The sequence below is a fragment of the Macrobrachium rosenbergii genome, chromosome 49 (assembly GCF_040412425.1).
Source record: "Macrobrachium rosenbergii isolate ZJJX-2024 chromosome 49, ASM4041242v1, whole genome shotgun sequence".
Classification (NCBI taxonomy): domain Eukaryota; kingdom Metazoa; phylum Arthropoda; class Malacostraca; order Decapoda; family Palaemonidae; genus Macrobrachium; species Macrobrachium rosenbergii.
In genome coordinates, this window is record NC_089789.1 from 23,171,106 (window position 1) to 23,178,605 (window position 7,500).

The 7,500-nt window shown below is 38.2% G+C and overlaps 1 protein-coding gene and 1 long non-coding RNA gene across 2 annotated transcripts in view; one reads left to right on the top strand and one right to left on the bottom strand.

Moving 5' to 3' along the window:
* Window positions 1-7,500, bottom strand: part of LOC136832159 (uncharacterized) — an 89,895-nt gene that overhangs the window by 55,936 nt on the left and 26,459 nt on the right. The gene's annotated exons all lie outside the window — the stretch shown is intronic.
* LOC136831991 (uncharacterized) overlaps window positions 1-7,500 on the top strand; it is a 25,840-nt gene that overhangs the window by 5,457 nt on the left and 12,883 nt on the right. The window lies entirely within an intron of this gene.

Sequence of the window (7,500 nt, forward strand, 5' to 3'; positions counted from 1 at the left end):
TCTTAAAATCTTCCAGTCATTCTCAAAAATCTTAAATTGTGCAACGTACAAAATGACAATTTTAAATCAGGTTAAAGCATCCAAAATTTTTTTTTTTTTTTTACATATCATCAAATATCTCGGGAACTAGAGGAGAGAATTCAGTGATATAAGGTTTGAGGTCATTTAACCCTTAGGTGTTAAGCTCTCTCTCAGTCTCAGTTTTATCCCAGGCCCACAAGGTCACGAGGAAGATTTCGGATGAACCTGAGAAACACATTTCCAGTTTAACCGGTTTTCACAACCTAACGAAAGCGTGAGAAACAGCATCTTCTTCAAGTGAAAAAGAGAAAGCGGATTTCATGGTCGTTAGATTATCTGCAAATGGAAATTTGCAAAATGAAAAATACGAGAACAGAAAGATAAATGAAAATCCAGTGATATTATTACTATTACTGTATTATTATCTAAACTTACACTGGATCAGCAAAGGTCAACGCCGTTGCGGAATATTGATAAAAGCTCGCAAACCAAATTATTAATAAGATTAATTTCTCATAATTAGAGAAATAAACAGATAAATAAGAAGATGAAGTGTAATTACGCAGAGAGAGAGAGAGAGAGAGAGAGAGAGAGAGATGAATATGTCTGTTGTGGTTTTCTGTTACTACAAACAGAAATTTTAGTTAATTAAGAGAGGAACTTAGAACATGTACGGCTTTTCTATTTAACCCGGAAAACTGCAATGTCAGGGGATATTAATTAATAATTCAATCCATTTATCTGCCTACATTACATATAAAAATACTCTTCCAGACATCTTCATTATTCCATTATTTTTCTCATTTCATGCCATGTAAACTCTCAAGTCATGTGAAGAACTCAAAGTGTATCCATTTACTTTTGCTCTGTGTGTAATCTTTGTCTAAAACGTTGCTACACCCACTAGCACTAACAATAGGTATGCAGAATGAAGGTTGGAACTGGAATATAAAATACGAGCCAGAGGCCAAGCCCTGAGGCCTATGAGGTCTTCAGCGCTGAAAAGAAAACTGAGAGCAAAGGAGCTTTTAAAGGCGTAACATGAGGAAAAAGTATACCTTAGTTTAACCAGACCACTGAGGCTGATTAACAGCTCTCCTAGAGAGGGCTGGCCCGAAGGATTAGATTTATTTGACGTGGCTAAGAACCAATTGGTTACCTAGCAACGGAACCTACAGCTTATTGTGGAATCCGAACCACATTATAACGAGAGATGAATTTCTATCACCAGAAATAAATTTCCCTCATTCTTAATTGGCCGGTCGGAGAATCGAACGCGGGCCCAGCAGAATGCTAGCCGAGAACGATACCAACCCGTCCAATGAGGAACTTTACGTGGCTGAGAAACAATTGGTTACCTAGCAACGGGACCTACAGCTTATTGTGGAATCCGAACCACATTATAGCGAGAAATGAATTTCTGTCACCAGAAATAAATTCCTCTCATTCTTCATTGGCCAGTCGGAGATTCGAACTCGCGGCCAGCAGAGTGCTAGCTGAGAACGGAACCCACTCGCCAAACGAGGAACTGTAACATGAGGAAAACCCGCAGTTGCACTATGAAATAATTGTTAGGAGAGGGTGGGAAGTGAGATGGAAGAAAGATAATATGAACGGAGGTTCAGTTAAAGGAATGAAAGGTGTTGCAGCTAGGGGCCGAAGGAACGCTGCAAAGAACCTTAAGTAATGCCTACAGTGCACCGCGTGAGATGCACTCCCCCTACACAGGGGCAGAATGAAGATGCCTTGGTCCCTGAAGCCGTGCCTTGCCGTCGCCCAGCCCAGGCCAGTCTTTCTAACCACAGGCCCCTATATAACGCCAATAGAGTCGGGACTTGCCATCTCGACCCTCTCTTACATTACCGTCATTTTGACGATGTAGAATGTTTCATTACTAAACCCGTGAAGATGACGACAAAAATCAGCTGTTCATGGGTATAAGAATACATACATACATACATACATACATACATACATACATACATACATACATATATATATATATATATATATATATATATATATATATATATATATATATATGTATATGTTTATATATATTAGTATATGTGTGTGTTTATAGTTGTGAATGTAATGAGGTTCTGTCTCGAAGATTTTTTAGAATCTTAAAAGACACACTTTTCTCACGGCTTTCAAAAACAAGTACAGTACATTCCCCTTCAGTTAAGAATTGTGAGCAAAATTTTAAGGCTTCATATGAAAAGAAAATAAGTTCTCATTTTCCAGAGGCACGCTAGAATTAAACGATATTATTTTTTTTTTCTCCCTAAAAGTTTAATCTTTTGTTTTACCGACATCTGACATGATGATGTTCCCAATAGTCGCCAGTCAATATTTCTCCGAAATTCAGATCAGCCAAAAACAACTCTTATTTACTAGCTAATATTACTGCTAAATTTCCATAGCGTATAAGAAACTTTACATATTCGGAATTTCTGGCAGCCGGACACAGAACTTTACTGAGTAGATCGTGGGCCGAGTATCGATGCCTTCATTTGGCACGCGGCTGAATATTTTCTTAGAGAAAAATAAACGCGTAAAGTAGGCTCCTACCATATGGTGACTTCAGAGAAGAAACAAACAATGGTCACTACCACGCATATATATATATATATATATATATATATATATATATATATATATATATATATATATATATATATATATATATATATATACTGTATATGACTGTGTATATATAATACATATAAATATATTTAATATATATATATATATACAGTATATGAATATATATATATATATATAGAGAGAGAGAGAGAGAGAGAGAGAGAGAGAGAGAGAGAGAGAGAGAGAGAGAGAGAGAGAGACTTGTGTACAGTCTATACATATGCGTGCGGAAAACAGTTACGTTAACATCTACATAAAATCAGTGGCTGCAAACATGAAAGTATATAATATAGTTGCATGCGTAGCACTGATAGGTGTGACCCTTTTGCTGACACACTTTTGATACAAAGGATTAAGTTGGTTGCAACCCTCCTACCCTATCGTCATCCGGGTTCCTTTTTGCTTCTCGTGAAAGAGTACCTATGAAAGAGTCGGAGGAGACTTCCTTTCTATACACGCAGAAATCTATGCGCATCAGCAATTCAGAAGTCGTTTGACAGAACGTGCCCAGCAGCCGCCCGGCTGAGCAACAACGTAGACTTGGAGAATTAAGAAACGGAAATGAGGCTCAATGGAAAAGGGAAACACGCCAATCCGACCTGCTGTTCGGTAATCACTTACCCCATTCGTATTTATGCTTTATACCTCCATCAAAAGGGACCGCTAGCAAACAGACCGACAGCGAGGCCAACAGAAGCATTAGATAAGCTATCAGAAATTGTACCGTTAAGGAGTAGCCAGCAGCTAACAAGGCATCAAACCGTAGAAGCAGTGACCGACTTCTTAGTTTGAATACAGATGAGCAAAAGGCTCTCTGCTGACGAGGCGATGTGACACGAGCACATTTTCAAGTCGTATTTCGGTTTCTTGTCGAGACACCTTACCGGAAGTAACCCATAATATTCTACCGTGTAGGAAAAGTTGAGTCATGGATGACCGTTAAGGTGGCTTCTGGCAAGAACGAGCATAAGCGACTTCAGCTCTGTCACGATGCAAGTAGGGTAGGGCAAGGTATGGGGCTAGCAATCTCATCCCAAAGAGCCATACTGAGAACTGGAAAATATACACCCGAAGCTGGAACCTCCAAGAGGAAAGGGCGAACAGTAAGAGTTATATATATATATATATATATATATATATATATACATATGTATGTATATGTATATGTATATATATTATAGGCCAGCAGGAAAAGGTGAAGCTACTTGTTGGCCAAGCGCTTTGGGGTTTAATATATCTCCTAAGGAGGTGTGTCAAACAACAAAAGGGTTTCGTCAACACCCTGTTTCACTTTTTCCTCCCGGCCTGTTTCCATGACTTCGCGCGTTCAAGCGATCCGTTGTCGACATGTCAACATACACACATGTGCGCACAAACATAATATTATATATATATATATATATATATATATATATATATATATATATATATATATATATATATATATATATATATTATACATACATTGTTTTTTATCATATATATATATAAATATATATATACATTATACATTTGTTTTTTATCACATCACTGTGACATAATATATACACACATTAAGCTGCAAATATCTTTTGATATCCCGAAGCAGAGCGAATTGGATATTAAACGACATTTGTAGCTTAATGTTTGTGTTCTTGAACTTTTATGCTACAGTCGTCCTACTTCAACACGCCGCTGTTTGTGCTACCCAACCTCGAGGATGGTGACCCAACAGGGCCATTAGTATGGGAACCTGTCCTTCCAGCATATTAGGGTGTAACCATCAAGAAACTGTGGGCATACCAACGTTGCTCTGGCTGTAGGAGGTAACAGGAATTCCCGTAATAAAGGTGACTTGACGGGATACTTCCCCATGAATAATTTTTTTTTTTCAGTGACATTAAAGGTTCTTAAGATAAGTCTCATAAAAAGTCTCCCATACATACGTGCATGCAGACTTGAATACATTTATACACGCGAACTTAGCAAGCAGTAATGAAGGCTGGTGTAAATATACATACATACATACATGCATATATATACGTACTCTTTAAGGCGTACAAAATGTAGATGTACTCAGGGCACTCAGTAAATATATACCAGGTTTGTACATGAATGCTTCGTTATCAATGACTTTAAATAATACATACATACACAAATAAAATTTTATAGTATACACATGTCAGAAGAAAACGTTTACATTCCTATTTCTGCCGTCTCAGATTTTTTCTTGTCTTCTCCTCTTTCACAAATTCATTTAATCCCCATACACTTCAGTTGTTTTTTCATGTCTGGTGAAAAATATATTTACCTACATTATTTATGGTAGACCAACGAACTTTTTCTTGGTGTAAAGTTGTAACTTATTCGGAGAAACCTAGTTTTTTTTTCCGCAGTGAGTAGCCAAATTCTATAATCGCTGTATGGATATTTAGCGATACGTAATATGTCCTAATTTTCATCCCGGGTCGCTGGATATCTGCACGCACACTTATACCTGCGTACATGCGTATACGCAGTCCTCCCCTCATTACCATACAGATCCTGAATTTGAGCTCAGACGCGCTGTTGACATGGAATAGTAATGAGTTACGATATAAGTCAGCTGGTCTATACCCAATACGGGTTTGCGTGCCTTATGTAGAATATGTGTGTGAGAGAGAGAGAGAGAGAGAGAGAGAGAGAGAGCCTGAAGACCGGGTCACCCAATACGGTCTCCGTAATGAGACCAGAGGAGGATAACGGTCTCCCGTCATACTTTCTCGGGTCATTGTCCCCATCCGATTTCTATGGGGGCTTTATTAGCCGTGAGGTCAGCGACGTTGACCATAGGTGTTAAGACGCCAAATTATCGTATCTTCTTCATCAAAGACAACTTAGCGTCTGGTTTACCGTACAAGATTGTTAGAGGAAGACTAGTCTAATCTACTGTATTATTGTTATTATCATTCGTAAGGTATGAAAGAAACCAACATAGATTAATATGGCATTACCAGTTCTCTTGCACTTAATATAATTAATGTAAAATGGCGTTGCAATAACTATGTTCATCAATGACCGAAATGTGCTTTACGCTTATAGATATGTAACAGATACCAAAAAAAAAAGTCATAAAAAGTTTCTAATGAAGCATTCCTCTAATTCACAAGTACTTCGTAAATATGTTAAGTATCTTACGTTCAGAAATTTATGCACAAAAACTGGCAAATTTTGCTGAAACCGTGACCGATAAATTTGGATTAAATTATATATAAAAACTGATAAAATGACAAACCATGGGAATTCCACAGATATCAAGTTACATACAGATGTATGTGGCGGATTCTGACTTCAGATGACAATGGAAGTTCCTGGATGAAGTCAGTGTAATTAGTAAACGTTCAATGTGGAATTTTAAATTTCTTATCAGACTGACAATATAAATACCTTCAAAATTTTCTTCTTTAATACTGAATACTACTGAAAGACTATTTGTATGTATATATATATATATATATATATATATATATATATATATATATATATATATATATATATATATATATTCAAACGTCATTTTGTTAGATTACCACTAAACCACTACCCTTAGATAGAATGCCAACGACCAATCTGGACCGAAAGATAGAAAGCTCCCGACCAAACCAACAATGAAAGCTGGAATTTCCCCACCTATACAAGCACAGAATGATGGAGTGTCCCCACCCACACAAGCACAGAATGATGAAATGTCCCCACCCATACAAGCACAGAATGACTGAATGTCCCCACTCATAAAAGCACAGAATGATGGAGTGTCCCCTCCCATACCAGCACAGAATGATGGAATGTCCCCACCGATACAAGCACAGAATGATTGAATATCCCCACTCATAAAAGCACAGAATGATGGAGTGTCCCCACTCATACAAGCACAGAATAATGGAGTGTCCCCTCCCATACCAGCACAGAATGATGGAATGTCCCCACCCATACAAGCACAGAATGATTGAATGTCCCCACTCATAGAAACACAGAATCATGGAGTGTCCCCATCCCATACAAGCACAGAATAATGGAGTGTCCCCTCCCATACCAGCACAGAATGACGGAATGTCGCCACCCATACCAGCACAGAATGATGGAATATCCCACCCATACAAGCACAGAATGAAAGAATGGCCACACCCATACAAGCACAGAATGATGGAGTGTCCCCACCCATACAAGCAAAGAATGATGGAGTGTACCCACACATACAAGCACAGAATGATGGAATGTCCCCACCCATACAAGCACAGAATGATGGAATATCCCCACCCATTATAGCACAGAATAATGGAGTGTCCCCACCCATACCAGCACAGAATGATGGAATGTCCCATCCATACAAGCACAGAATGAAAGAATGTCCCCACCCATACAATCACAGAATGATGGACTGTCTCTGCCCATACGAACACAGAATGATGGAATATCCCCACCCATACGAACACAGAATGATGGAATATCCCCACCTATACAAGCACAGAATGATGGAATGTTCCCACCCACACAGAAAGATGGAGTCGTCTCCACCCATACCAGCACAGATTAACCCAGGTACTAGATTTAGATGAACCTCTAAGAATCTGCATTAACACAGCTAATAAACGAAAATAATATCAATTCAAGGCTAGATTCATATACTCTTGGCTCCATTCTTCACAAGATGTTCTAAAGAGATTCAAATGAGAAACTAAAGATTATTAACAATTCATACAAATGTTCTAAGATTCTTCTCCGTTAATCAAGAACCTGACTTAATCCAGACCCGCTGTTCCCATCTGAATATCAATCTCAAATATAATGACCTTTAACCTTGGTTGATTTTTG